This window comes from Ursus americanus, chromosome 13, assembly GCF_024610735.1.
Source record: "Ursus americanus isolate L20-20 chromosome 13, mUrsAme1.1.p, whole genome shotgun sequence".
In the NCBI taxonomy this organism is placed as follows: Eukaryota; Metazoa; Chordata; class Mammalia; order Carnivora; family Ursidae; genus Ursus; species Ursus americanus.
The window spans coordinates 67,968,644-67,983,615 of NC_142139.1; the positions used below are offsets into that span (position 1 = coordinate 67,968,644).

The 14,972-nt window shown below is 39.9% G+C and overlaps 1 long non-coding RNA gene across 1 annotated transcript in view; it reads left to right on the forward strand.

The window, feature by feature from the left end:
- Positions 1-14,972, forward strand: part of LOC123777439 (uncharacterized) — a 97,067-nt gene that overhangs the window by 59,849 nt on the left and 22,246 nt on the right. Inside the window, exon 3 of the long non-coding RNA XR_006775647.2 lies at positions 12,117-12,262. This is a non-coding gene — a long non-coding RNA (uncharacterized LOC123777439). The remainder of the gene's footprint in view (positions 1-12,116; positions 12,263-14,972) is intronic.

Sequence of the window (14,972 nt, forward strand, 5' to 3'; positions counted from 1 at the left end):
TGAATACCTTTGATCCCTTTTTGTTGTCTGATTGCTGTTGCAAGGACTTCTAGTACTATGTTGAATAATAGTGGCGAGAGTGGGCATCCTTGTCGTGTTCCTGATCTTAAGGGAAAGGCTTCCAGCTTTTCCCCATTGAGAATAATATTTGCAGTAGGCTTTTCATAGATGGCTTTTATGAGATTGAGAAATGTACCTTCTATTCCTACACTCTGAAGGGTTTTAATCAGGAAAGGATGCTGTATTTTGTCAAATGCTTTTTTGGCATCGATTGAGAGGATCATATGGTTCTTGAGTCTTTTCTTGTTGATATGATGTATCACGCTGATTGATTTGCGAATATTGAACCACGCTTGCATCCCAGGTATGAATCCCACTTGATCGTGGTGGATAATCCTTTTAATGAACTGTTGGATTCTATTAGCAAGTATCTTGTTGAGGATTTTGGCGTCCATATTCATTAGGGAAATCGGTCTGTAATTCTCCTTTTTGAGGGGGTCTTTGCCTGGTTTGGGGATCAAGGTAATATTGGCCTCATAGAATGAGTTTGGTAGCTTTCCTTCTGTTTCTATTTTTTGAAATAGCTTTAGGAGAATAGGTATTATTTCTTCTTTGAATGTTTGGTAGAATTCCCCAGGAAAACCGTCTGGGCCTGGAGTTTTGTTATTTGGAAGGTTGTTTATCACTGACTCAATTTCTTCATAATTAATTGGCCTGTTTAAGAAATCAATTTCTTCCTGTTTCAATCTTGGTAGTTTATAGGTTTCCAGGAAGGATTCCATCTCTTCCAGATTGCTTAGTTTATTGGCATATAGCTGTTGATAAAAATTTCTAATAATCCTTCCAATTTCAATGGTGTTTGTCGTGACCTCTCCTTTTTCATTCATAATTTTAATAATCTGGGTCCTTTCTCTTTTCTTTTGGATAAGTCTTGCCAGTGGTCTGTCAATTTTATTGATTCTCTCCAAGAACCAGCTTCTAGTCCTGTTGATCTGCTCTACTGTACTTCTGGTTTCTGCTTTATTGATTTCAGCTCTAATTTTGGTCAACTGCTTCCTTGTGCGTGGATTAGGCCTGTCCCTCTGTTGCTGTTCCAGCTTCTTGAGGTGAGAATATAAAAACTGCATTTTAGATTTTTCTATTCTTTTGAGTGAGGCTTGGATGGCTATGTATTTCCCCCTTAGGACTGCCTTTGCAGTATCCCATAGGTTTTGGACTGTTGTATTTTCATTCTCATTGGTCTCCATAAATTGTTTAATTTGATTTTTGATTTCCTGGTTTATCGAGTCATTCCTGAGCAGGATGGTTCTTAGTCTCCAAGTGTTTGAGTTTCTTCCAAATTTTTCCTTGTGGTTGAGTTCCAATTTCAGAGCGTTGTGGTCTGAGAATATGCAGGGGATAATTTCAATCTTTTGGTATCGGCTGAGACCTGTTTTGTGTCCCAGAACATGGTCTATTCTTGAAAATGTTCCATGGGCATTAGAATAGAATGAGTATTCTTTGGTTCTGGGGTGTAGTGTTCTATATATATCTAAGAGGTCCAACTCGTCAAGTATGGCATTCAAAGCCTTTGATTCTTTGCTTAGTTTTTGCCAGGGTGTTCTGTCTATTTCTGAGAGTGGAGTGTTGAGGTCCCCTACTATTAATGTATTTTTATCTATATGTCTCTTTATTCTGGTTAAGAGTTGGCTTGTGTATCTTGCTGCTCCCCTGTTGGGGGCATATATATTTATAATTGTCATATCCACTTGTTGAATACTTCCTTTAAGAATAATATAGTGCCCTTCTGCATCTCTAACTATAGTCTGTAGTTTAAAATCCAATTTATCTGATATGAGAATTGCTACCCCAGCTTTCTTTTGAGGTCCATTTGCGTGAAAGATGGTACTCCATCCCCTTACTCTCAGTCTGAATGCATCTTGGGTTCGAAATGAGTCTCTTGTAGACAGCAAATGGATGGGTCATTTCTTTTTATCCAATCTGCAACCCTGTGGAGTTTAAAGCCAGAATTTAAACCATTAATGTTCAGGCTGAGTACTGAGAGATATGCTTTTAATTCTGCCATGTTGTCAGTAAAGTCTTTGTTTGTATTGGCTGTGACTTTCTGTTTTGTATCACTCTTGGGGCCTTTTTACTTTTATAGAACCCCCCGTAATACCTCCTGTAGGGCTGGTTTCGTGGTTACGAAATTGGCTAGTGACTGTCGATTCTGAAATGTCTTTATTTCTCCATCAATTCTGAATGACAGCCTTGCTGGATAAAGGATCCTTGGCTGCATGTTTTTCTCTGAAAGAGCTTTAAAAATGCTCCCCCAACCCTTTCTCTCATTCCAGGTCTGTGTAGACAGGTCTGACGTAATTCTGATGCCTTTGCCTTGGTACGTGAGAAATTTCTTTGCCCTGGCCGCTTTCAATACTGTATCCTTGGATCTCATATTTGCGAATTGCACTATGACGTGACGTGGTGTAGGTCTGTCATGGTTGAGCTTGGGAGGGGTCCTCTCTGCCTCTTGGACACGAATTTTTATTTCCCTTGCTAGATTAGGGAAGTTTTCAGCTACAATTTGTTCAAATATCTCTTCTAGGCCTCTGTTTTTCTCCACCCCCTCGGGGATGCCGATGATTCTAACGTTGGATCGTTTCGTTGAGTCAGTAATCTCCCGTAGCCAACATTCGTGGGCGTGGATTTTTTTAAGACCATCTTCTATTTTTATTTTTTCCTCTATTAACCCATCCTCCAATTCACTAACCCTTTCCTCCGCTTCCGTGACCCTGGCCGTCAGAGCCTCTAGTTTTGCCTGCATTTGGCTCATAGAATTTTTAATTTCTGTCAAATTCGCTCTCATTTCCGCCCTTAGGGATTCTATATTCTCAGTAATATTTTCCTGAATACTTTTTTCAAGTCTACTCATTATCTTGACCATCGTTACTCTGAATTCCATTTCTGATAATTTGGTTACATCCATATCCGTTACTTCTGTGGCAGAGGCCACTGACTCACTGTCTTTTCTTTGCTGGGGGGGGCTTCTCCTTCTTGTCATTCTGATGAAGAGAGGTTGCGGGGTTTCCAGAGCCCAAAATTATTGACTGGGTCCCAGGCCGTGCCCCTTGTTTTATAGGGATCTTAGAGATGTGGGCTTCTTCTTTAAAGATTTTATTTATTTACTTATCTGAGAGAGGGAGACAGACAGTCAGCAAGAACGAAACAGAAGCAGGGGAGTGGGAGAGGAAGAAGCAGGCTCCCAGCGGAGGAGCCCGATGAGGGACTCCTTTCTGGAACGCTGGGATCACGCCCTAAGCCGGAGACAGGCGCTCAATGACTGCGCCACCCAGGCGCCTCCGGTTGTGGGCTTCTTGATTTTTCAGCCTGCCTTCTGTGTTCTGGGGGAGGGGCCTGCCGCGCCGATACTCAGGCAACCCTGTTTGGTTAGAGTCTCCGTGTCCCCTGCGAGGGAGGATGGGGATGGGCACTCTCTGAGCCGGTATTTCCAGGCTTTTGTTCTCTGGTGGCTTTCCCTGGCGGCCTGCTATGCCTCTTCTGAGGGTCAGAGCAGCAGAGGCTTCATTGTCGCAGAACAGAGGGATTGCGGCCCATTCTCCACTGATGTTCTGGCCACTTTAACTCTATTACTGTTGGTGCTGCTCAACCCTGCAGCGTCCCGGGATGTGCGCCCCACACCCGGTGTCCCTGCCCTCACTTCCAGGGCCGGCCCGTCTCTGTCCTTTGTGTTTCTAATGCCGCCAGCCACCGGCGTCCTGTCTCTGTCCTTTGTGTTTCTGATGCCGCCAGCCACTGGCCGGCGCATCTCTGTCCTTTGTGTTTCTAATGCCGCCAGCCACCGGCCGCCCCGCGCTCCCGGGTCTCCCGGTCTCAGTCTATGCCCGGTGAGCACACCTCGATTCCGGAGTTTCGTGAGAAGCCTGGTGGCGCGCACACCCGGTTCAGGGTCTCAGTCTGCTGTTTCGCGGGTGCCGACCGTGAGTCCGCCCGCTCCCCCGTGCAGGTGGCTGCCGCTTCCCGGAGCCCAAACGCGGCGGCTCCCTCCCCCTTCCGTTTATCTTCCGATATCCATGCACGGTTTACAGCTCCCCTCTTCGTACCTCAATACTCAGCGCTGGAGATGTTCATTTGTAGAGATCCAGATGCATCATCCTGTGTCTCAGGCTGATTCCGTGGTTATTTAGGCTGGTCTGGTACCTATCCAGCTCGACTCAGGGGACCGGCTGAAAAAGGGGTCCCCTACTCCTCCGCCATCTTAACTCCTCTCCTAATTCTAGTTCTCTTGCTATTTCTGCCACATCTACAGTTAGTTCCTCCACTGAAGTCTTGAACCCCTCAAAGTCACTATGAGTGTTGGAATCCACATCTTCCAAAGTCCTGTTCATGTTGATATTTTGACCTCTTCCCATGAATCATAAAAGTAATTAATGACACCTAGAATGTGAATCCTTGCGAGAAGGTTTTAATTTACTTTGCCCAAATCCATCAGAAGAATCACCATCTATGGCAAAATATATTTCTTAAATAATAAGACTTGAAAGTTGAAATGACTCCTCGATCCATGGGCCACAAAATGGATGTTGTGTTAGCAGGCATGAAAACATTTATCTCACTGTATACCTCCATCAGAACTCTTGTGTGACCAGGTGCATTGTCAATGCGCAGTAATATGTAGAAAATAATCTTTTTTTCTGAGTAGTAAGTCTCAACAATGGGTTTAAAATATTCACCAAATCATGTTGTAAACAGATGTGCTACATCTAGTCTTTGATTTTGCATTTAGAGAGTGCAGGCAGAGTAGATTAGCATAATTCTTTAGGCCCTTAGAATTTCTGGAATAGCAACAAGCATTGGCTTCCACTTAAAGTCACCAGCTGCATTAGCCCCTAACAAGAGAGTCAGCCTGTCCTTTGAAACTTCGAAGCCAGGCATTCACTTCTCCCCTCTCTAGCTATGAAAGTCCTATATGGCATCTCCTTCTAATAGAGGCTGTTTCACTACATTAAAAATCTGTTGTTCAGTGTAGCCTCCTTCATTAATTGTCCTAGCTAGATCTTGGAGAATTTACTGTAGCTTCTACATCATCACTTGCTGCTTCCCCTTGCAATTTTATGTCATGGAGATAGCTTCTTTCCTTAAACCTCATGAACCAACAACTGCTAACTTCCATACTTTCTTCTGCAGCTTCCTCACCTCTCTCAGCTTCATAAAATTAAAGAGAGTTAGGGCTTTGCTCTGGAGTAGACTTTGCCTTAAGGAAATATTATGGCTGGTTTGATCATCTATCTCAACCACTAAAACTTTCTTCATATCAGCATAAGGTTGCTTAGTTGTCTTATCATTCGTGTATTCACTAGAAGGAACTTTTAATTTCCTTCAAGAATTTTTCCTTTGCATTTACAACTTTGCTAACTATTTGGTGCAAGAGACCTAGCTTTTGGCCTATCTTGGCTTTTGACATGCCTCCTCACCAAGCCTAATCATTTCTAGCCTTTGATTTAAACTGAGAGATGTGCAACTCATCCTTTCACTTGAACACTTAGAGGCTATAACACAGTTATTATATGATCTAATTTTAATATTATTGTGTCTCAGGGAATAGGGAGGCCTGAAAAGGGGAAGAGAAATGGGGACACAGCTGTTATGTAAAGTAGTCAGAACACATTTGCTGATTAAGTTACCATCTTAGATGGGTGCAATGTGTGGTGTTCCAAAACAATGGTAACATCAAAGATCACTGATCACAGATGGCCATAACAAAGATAGTAATAATGAAAAAGTTTGAGATATTGTAAGAATTACCAAAATGTGACACAGAGACATGAAGTAAGGAAATGTAGTTTAAAAATGGCACTGACAGACTTGCTCAATGCAAGGTTGACACAAAACTTCAATTTGTAAAATGAAAAAAAAAAGCAGATTTGTAGAATAATCCATGACGTACAATGAAGTGAAGCATAATAAATTGAGGTATGCATGTAGTGAATGTGGTAACAAAATATACCAATGTCAAAATATGTTAATGTCAGAGAACTTACTAGATGTGTAATGTTCAAGAAGTCACTGATCTTTTTTTTAACTTACTTTTTTAGAGCAGTTTTAGATTCCCAGTAAATTGAGAAGAAGGTACAGAAATTTCCCAAATACTCCCTACCCCTATACTTGTATATCTTCCCCCATAATCAACATCCCTCACCAGAATGGTTACATTTGTTATAATTGATGAGCCTACACTGACACATCGTGATCACCCCAAATCCATAGTTTACCTTAAGGTTCACTATTGTGCTGTACATGTCATTAATCTTTTCAGCTCCCATTTCCCATATACAAAATAATTGCTTGTATTTGTAACATGATTTATTGTTGACAAAAAATTTCTCTTTAATACATTTTCTTTATTTGAATCTTACCAGAACCAGATAAAAAGGATGCAATTATCCTAATTTTACAGATGGGAAAACGAAAGGTCTAAGTGGCTTGCCTAAAGCCAAATACGATTAAGTTGGCAGTTAAGTGAATTATCAATTCTAATGTAAAATCAAATGCCTATAGCTTTGGCAGGACTGTGAGGAGCAAGGTACATAAAGTATGTGAAAATGCTTTGCATTTTATAAAATCCTATAAATATTAGCCATAATGATTATCCAGTTGTAACTATTTATTCTGAATTATTATTTTAGAACTAATTCTTGGTGAAGACTTATCCCTTTGGTACCCAGGATGTTTGTAGTAGGGATAAAAGAACAGGACAGAAGAGAAATTTTTTTAGCTCAAACGTCTACCCAAGGTAACTCAGAGATCTACATGGTATCCAGCACTCCTTAGAAGCATTTTATGCTCAGAATAGGAGGATATTTCATTAATAGGAAGGAATTCCACAATGTGCACAATGCTCCTGAATTTATCACAATGGCTTAGTGTCATAGAACTTTATTGACTCTTTCCCCTCTAGGCATTTGGAAGGGGAGGTCCTTTTGATATTGAGGTGCCTATAGTTTGTGCCATGGCCCTCTGATTGATGGTATGTGTCTAGATCTAGGTGAGCTGGGGACCCTCCCTTAACTTTCCCAGCAGACAATCCCAGTGCCTTCTTCTTCATTATCCCAGGTGCCCAGAGAAATTCTTGAGCATCTCCTGTTCCCTTTATCCTCACAGCAAACTTCTTCCTCTCTAGAGATGCCATCAGTTTTTGTTAATTCATCTTGAAGACCAAACCCTTCAAAGAATGTGAAGAAGAAATAACCAAGTTCATAATAAAATGTGGAAAAGATCCATTCAGACCATTTGGGTACAAAAATGACAGTGTGTGTGTAAAAGAGAAAGAGGAAGAGAAGGAGAGAGAAGTCATATGGGAGGAAAAAATCAAAATCATACTTTCTAAGCACAGCTGGAGAGAGATAGAAGACTATAACAGAGACAGAAAAGGAGCAAGTTCTTCATTCACTTGAGTGTGTTCACTAATTGCCTGATAATTCTGTGTGAATGGTAATTTATTGGGCTATGAGAGGAAGAAAACAAGGGATAAACTAGAAAATTTAGAGTATCAGAGGTCCCAAAAATACAGAGGGTGTGGGAATGCCTACAATACATAAGCTCTGTTTAGATCAAAAGTTTCTCAATTTTAACACTCCTAATACTTTGGGTTGGATAACTTTTTGTTGTGGGAGTCCGTCATGTGCCTTGTAGAATATTTAGAAGCATTCCTGGCTGCTACCCACTAGATGCATCCCTCTCCAAATTTTGGCAACCAAAAATGTCTCCAGACATTTGACACTTGAGGAGGAGGATGAGGAAGTAGTAAAGCAAAATCACCTCTGGTTGAGAACCATTGGTTGAAATCTTTGACCTAAAGGCAGCAAAGTTAGAAAACAACGTAGAATCAATATAGAATATTATAGAATATTAACAATGGAAATCTTTTGTGTTGAAGTTATAGATAATCTTAAATTCTTCTTGGGTTTGCTTCTCTACAGTTTTAAAAATTTTGTGAAGGACATGCATTACTTGTATAATCAGAATAAAGGACTGTTAATGATGTTCTTAAAAGTAAAGATACTCAAATTAACTCTGTGAGTACTCTGGTGAGTGAAGGTGCATTCTGAGAAAACAGTGACTCATGGCGTTCTAATGAGAAGAAATAAGGAAAAAAATTACATTTGATCAGGGGAGGTAGAACATTTATCAAAAAGAAGGTAGGAGGAAAAAGACAAAGAATCAGTAAAAAAGTGAAGCTTTTGTGAATTAAAGACTCCTTTCATCTGCTTAGGCATGGGATTGATTCCCAAGCATTGAAGCATGGAATAGTGACATTTGTTTATGTCATACACAAGTGCACAGTGCACTCTTTTAAGGCAGGAGTGAATATTAGTGAATATGAATGATTACACGTGGTTGATAGTGTCTCTAAATGCTTATGAATGTATTATCTTCTTGTTTATGATGCAGAAATATTGCAGTCTGTTAACCTATTTTCACACCAGTTAGGTCCTCAGCAGAGAACCCCTTAACTAAGTTAAACTCCTGAGATCACAAGGTGGTAGGAGGAAGGAACTCTAAGATCAAGCATTCCACTAAGAGAGTGGTTGTTCCAGCATACAGCTTTTTTCCCTTCATTGACATTAAAGTTTTCACTGTAGCAAGATTAAAGTATTTGAATGCAAAATGTGGTTCCTTTAGCCAGGGGAATAATATTTAGCCTTAGAATTTTTCCTCTAAAGAATGACTTTTAATGGTTAGACATTACTAGTTGTTTTTTTTTCTTTCAATCATTTATTTGTTTCACAGACATATTCTGAATGCCCACTCTGAACTAAGGCACTCTACTAGTATCTTAAACAAACAATAGCATCTTACGTCCTTTTACTATCATGTGGCTCCCACTGAGATCTTCTACTTGGGTCACACCTCTCTCTCAAAGTATCTAACTCTCTCAAATTACCTTAAATCTGTCTTTTGTCCCAATCAAAATACATGTTGGCTCAGAGAGGGAGAAGATCAGCCAGGCCACAAAAGATGAAAAATTTTAATTCTGACACCAATTCCAATAAGTATTCTTTTTTTCACACCATGAAGCAATTAACTCAATTCTGACGCTATCTACTTGGAGTTGACATCAGGCTTCACAGGTTAAGGGCTTGGTCCTAAAGGACTGCACCCCACATTCCCAACCCCTTCAGACTTTAACTGCAAGTCCAGGTTATCACCTGGGCTTCCAAACTACCATTTATATATTGGATGTTCCCACAACACCTTCCCTAATAATGGATTAATTTGCTAGAGTGGGTTACAGAAATCAGAGAAGGATTTTGCCCACTAGAATACTGGTTTATTATAAAAGAATGTGACTTGGAACCAGCCAGATGGGAGATGCATTGAGTGAATTATGGGGAAAGGATGTGGAGCTTCTACGCCTTCTCTGAGTGCATCACTCTCCCAGCACTTTCCACTAACCTGGAATCTCTCCAAAGGCCGTGATTTTGCAAATTATGGCGGCTTTATTACATAGCATAATTAATTAAGTCATTGGCCATTGGTAATTGAACCCAATCTCCAGCTTTTCTCCCCTCACCAGGGGTGGAAGGGTGAGACTGAAAATACCAACCCTCTAATTACAAGGTTGGCTTCCTGGAAATCAACCCCCATCCTTAGGTTACTAGGAGTTCCCCAAAGTTACCCCATTAACATAACAAAAGACATATTTATCATCTCCAAATTTAGGAAATTCCAAGGTTTTAGGAGCTTTGTGCCAGGAATGGGGATGAAGACCAAATATATATTTCTTATTATAAATCACAGTACCACAAAGGTACATGTACAGGATGGTGACAAGAAGGATACTGATTGAGAAGAGAAAGTATTTGTGAACATCAGAAAATGCATAGAACTCTGGAGAAATTGTCAACTAAGGTTGACACTGAGTCTCTCTCTTGAAAGGTTTTAAATGATGGGGTGTGAATTCATCTGAGTGATTGCCACACAAATAGACTAGAGGAATTGGATAAAACCACAATTTTTTCATTTAAGCCACCCAGTTTACTGAGAAGAAGGCTGGAGTTCAAAGAAGTTTGAAGATGTGTTCCAAGTCATCCAACCTGACACTGGACTAGGGATCTTCTGAGCACAGATGGGTTACAGGCATGGAGTTTGGAACCACAGAGACTTGAGATTGAGTTTAGACTCCAACACTACTTGGCTATATGGCTTTGGGGCAGATTCCCAACATCTCAGTGCTTGTATCCTTATTCATAAATGGGGAGTAATAATGGTACTTTTCACCAGTAGTGTGCTGGTAAATAATGACCAGCTGTCTGGAGGAAGAAAAAATACTAAATTGTTGCATTTGCTGATTGTCCTTAAATAAATAGTCCTAGTTCAAGCCACCAGTGTGACATCACTGAATGTGAACATGGGAAGAGATGCAAACAACAAAGAGATGCTCTTGTAAACTGCTATAAGCTGGCTCTAACACACTGCTGCCTACACAAAGGGTGCTGGGATGATTGCATAAATACTGCTGGTCAAGCACGTAGATAGTGTCTGGAAGATAGTAGATGCTCAGTACTGTTTGCAGGTACTTCCTAGTGCTCCTGACTTCAAGTACGGTGCCCTTTTCACAGTATCAGACTGCTTTTCTTGATGCTGCACACAGTCTTATGAATCATGTCTCCCGTAGGAACAGGGTTGGATTGATTAATGCAAGTGCTGTGTTGCTCGTCCCTAGATGCTGCCAGCACCCATTCAATGCATTCCTGTTGTTTTGGAATCACAGTTAAAAATCATTTATCAAAGTCTGGCTGCCTGAGAATTTTCTCCTCACTTGAATGGCATCACTCTGTTCTCTATCTCTGGAGCTACAAGGTCAGCCTCTGGGCTTACCCCGTTCTCAGAGGGTTTCAATAGTTCTGGCAAGGAGCATCTGTTCCCCCTTCAAATAGTCATCCAGATTTCTGCAGCCATTTCCTCCTGTGGCCTGGAGGGCAGCCTGAGCATGCTTGTGTGGGTCTGGCAGACCTGTGTTTATAGTCATACAACACTTCCCTTCTAGCTAAGGGGCTATCTCCTCTAATATATCTTAGATTATGATACAGAATCTTTTCCAAATATCCACTTTAATTGAGACAGCCTGTAATTTTCTGATTCCTTGTTCTCTAAATCATGCTATATTTACACAAATTAAAATGCATTTTAGTGAAGATTATAAAGCAATATTAATTTGTTTGTCTGCTTCTACCCTTTCATTTTTTTCCCCATGTCTTTTAGAATACCTGTCTTTTTCACATAGGATGCTGAAAGCCCTAATACAGATTTTTCCACTCTCACTACTGCTGGGTCTTCTTCTCAATATTTCCAAGCTCCTATTTGTTAAGCGATAAAGAGTGGTTCTAAGTTAATCAAATGAAATGATTTCTGCTGATTTTGGGTCCCAATATGCAATTCCTTCTAGATCTTGCAATTTAGATTATTGGAACTATTAATGTACATACCTCCCAAAGTTCCCAAAGAGTAATACCAAGAGATAATCATAAACATTGTAGCAACGGTATACAGGATGAGAGGGGGTGTGCTCAGTTGGAGGAATTTGGGGCACAAGTAGTCCTGAAACAGTGCAATGTAGGCATGATAACACTGTGACAAAGTAAGTTTTTTTCCTAACTCCAGTGGGGTAACAATACAACTCAGGCAATAATTTTCTGAAAACCTCAAACTTTTAAATTTAAAATGATCATATCTTTTGCATCCTTAATATGTTGAGTTTAATTAACTACGGTTCATTATAGCCATACATAGAAAGAAAAGGAGTGTGCTTTGCTGGAACAATTTCCCAGACTCTAAGTCTAATATGTTTTTGTATCTGGGTTACTAGAACAAACCACCATATGCAAAATAGGTAGTAATCCCTGAATTTGGGAGAGTTAGCTAACAGAAGTAATCCTTGTATACACTATCTTTTATGAAATTCTAGATTCTTCCCAATAAATGTAATTTTCTCTTTCATAAATCTGTTAGTGTCACTAGTTTTTGGGGGCACTTTATGTCACTGGATTTACATATTTTGCAGGAACTACTTGGATTTTAGATATATTATATCTTTGTAATTTGCTTTGTCCCTTCAGTGTCTCTCACTTGGCTCAGAAGAGAGAAGGCATTTGCATCAGCACACTTCATGGAGATTCTGCCGAATTCATTTTATTGGGGCTATTTCTGATTGTAGATTTCTCACATGGACACCTGCGCTTGCTGAACCATCTATCAACCAAAGGTATTGATTCAGTACCTCTGTTTACAAGGCACAGGCTGGGGTTGGTTCCAAAAACAATAATGCATTATATATCTGTCAAAGACCTTTCTGGCAAAGGAAAGGTCTGAGCACACAATTTCACTTTATTATTCTCTCTGTGAAAGATTAATGGAAAATAGATTTCATTCCATCTTTGCATCTCATCACACAAGCCAAAAGATATTTCATGTCTTGCTCAAGGTCATGCAAAGAGTGAGAGTGAAAAACTTATGTCACAATCTTTTGTCACAATCAAAGAAGTAAATTAAGTGTTCACAGAGGACTTTCAAGGCACTGGCCAGGTAGTACCTGGGATTTCCTTTCTGCATATTCTTAAGAACTGGTTTCAGCAAAAACCAATTTGTGCAGGAGGTAATCTGATTATTGACACTATCAATCTGCAGAATGCAAGGTCAGCATTGACTTTCCACTTGGCCATTCTCAATAGCTGGGCAAGGCAAGCATAAGCATAAGCAAATTCCAACTGTTCCCCTTGTTCAATTTGTGCTTACCTACACGGGTTCTTCAAATACAACAAGCTGCTGTCTCAGAATCTCTCAAGCGTATCATAATTTTCACTTCTCTGAGCTGAGATCTTCTGACTAGGACTTGACAAGAATAAGACTTTGACCTTCAATCGATTGGGGGTGGGAAATGCATGTTTGCATTTATTTTTAAAATGCTGAAATAGAGATTGAATTGATAGCAACTGCTGACCTTGAGAAAGTGTTGGGATCTTGTCATCTTGTTATCTTAACGAGGAGATCTTAAATCCCAAAAAACTCCAAACCAAACCAAATGTCGCAATCATAATTTATAAATGTCAATTTAATTATTTGGTTTGGAGAACAATAAATGCCCATTGCCCTGGTTGTGTGGGAGAGAAATGTGTGGTGAGATGAGGAGGATGGTACTCTTAGCCATCTCATTATAGGTTATACTTTTCTGCTTCCTTGCACCACGGATGATCTTTGATTGGGTCCGGCATCAGGAATTTTTGATCATTGGCTGTTGGATGCATTTGTATCACTCTAAGTATTCTTTACCTTTGTTTTGGCATGCAGTTAAGTTACTTGGAAACAGTTTAATTCTTTGTATTTTTGCTTTTGAAAACTTTAAGTGGGATCAGAGCAGCACAATTCCCCACTACTGAGGCAAAATGATTCCAAGCACTCTACCCAGTGCTCCATGAATGATGAGGTTTTCCAGTCTGTCTGGTGATAACAAAAACTATCTTCAGACCTGTATGACCAATGGATGCTGTTTTCTCCAATCCTTCCAAGAGTTATTCCTCTTGGTCTTGGGTGATTTCTTCACAGGCACGCAATGAATGATCCAGTGGGACTCCACAGATCTCTGGGGTTCTTCTTGTGTAGTGTCTCCTCTTTGGTACTCTCTCCTGAAAGCCCTAATTGCCTTGCTCTCCCCAGAGTCTTAGTTCTGTCTCCTCAACTCAAGGAGTCCATTGACCTCTGCCTGGATTTCCTGACCCCGGAACTATGGCTTTGAAACTCTTGAGGCAGTAAGCTGGACTGATCATAGGTTTATCTCTTTTGTTTTCCATCTCTCAGAAATCACTGTCCTTTGTTGTTTGATGTATAGTGTCCTAAAACTGTTTTCCTATATTTTGTCCCTTAAAATTTTTGTTTGTTTGAAATGGCAGGGTAAATCTTGTTCCTGTCACCACATCTTAGCAGAAGTAGAGGTTCTTGTTGATTATGTGAGTAGTAGAAACTAGAACTAATAAATCAAGTGAAGCTATGGTCAAAAACCAATAGATGATGGACCAGAAAAAAAATATCTTTTCACAATAGCTAGCTTCTAGTAGCAGCCAGATCAGATCTGCGCTGAGGCAAAGCAATAGGTGTCCAGATGCTTGAGCGCTCTCCAAAAATGAAGTGTGTATAACGTTTCTCCCATGGCCATGCCCTTTTCTTTTCCTTAAAGTAACAGTGCTCTTGAGTTACCCATCAATATTTATTGTTCATCCATGTAAACAGTAATACAGTGTGATTCTTTGCAAAATACCAATAGCTGTGTAAGAGGACATTTTCTCCACCATGACAAACAAAACAAAACAAAACAAAACAAAACAAAACAAAACATCCTTCTTCCTATTTGGGGGAACAACTTTTTTCTTTTTTTTTTTAAATCTAATCCAGGAAAATAGCAGATCCCTGTAGCACATTTTGCACTTAATACAGAAGACTCCTGTCAAGGAGAAGTTTTTGAGAGATTGTTGTAGTTTTCTTTTACTCTTTTTGGGATTTGATCCTCACTCATGAGTCAGGAGCCTAACAGTTTTTTCCTTTCAGTTCTATCAGTTTTTGCTTCAGGTATTTTGATGTTTTGTTGTTTGGTTCATACACATTTATGATTGCTAAGTGAATTGACCCCTTTATTATTATGTCACGACACTGTCTATAATTTTCTTTGCTCTGAAGTCTACTTTATCTGATATTAATGTAGCCTCTTCAGCTTTTCTTTAATGCTTGCTTGCTATATGTTTTCCCATTCTTTCACTTCCAACCTACTATTTCAGGTTTGAAGTGAATTTCTTGTAGATAGCATAGAGTTGGGCCGTGCTTTCTTACCCATTTTAATGATATCTGATTGTTTATGCTCTCTTCTAGAACTTTTAGGGTTTCAGGTCTTACATTTTGAGTTTATTTTTGTATATGGTATAAGAAAA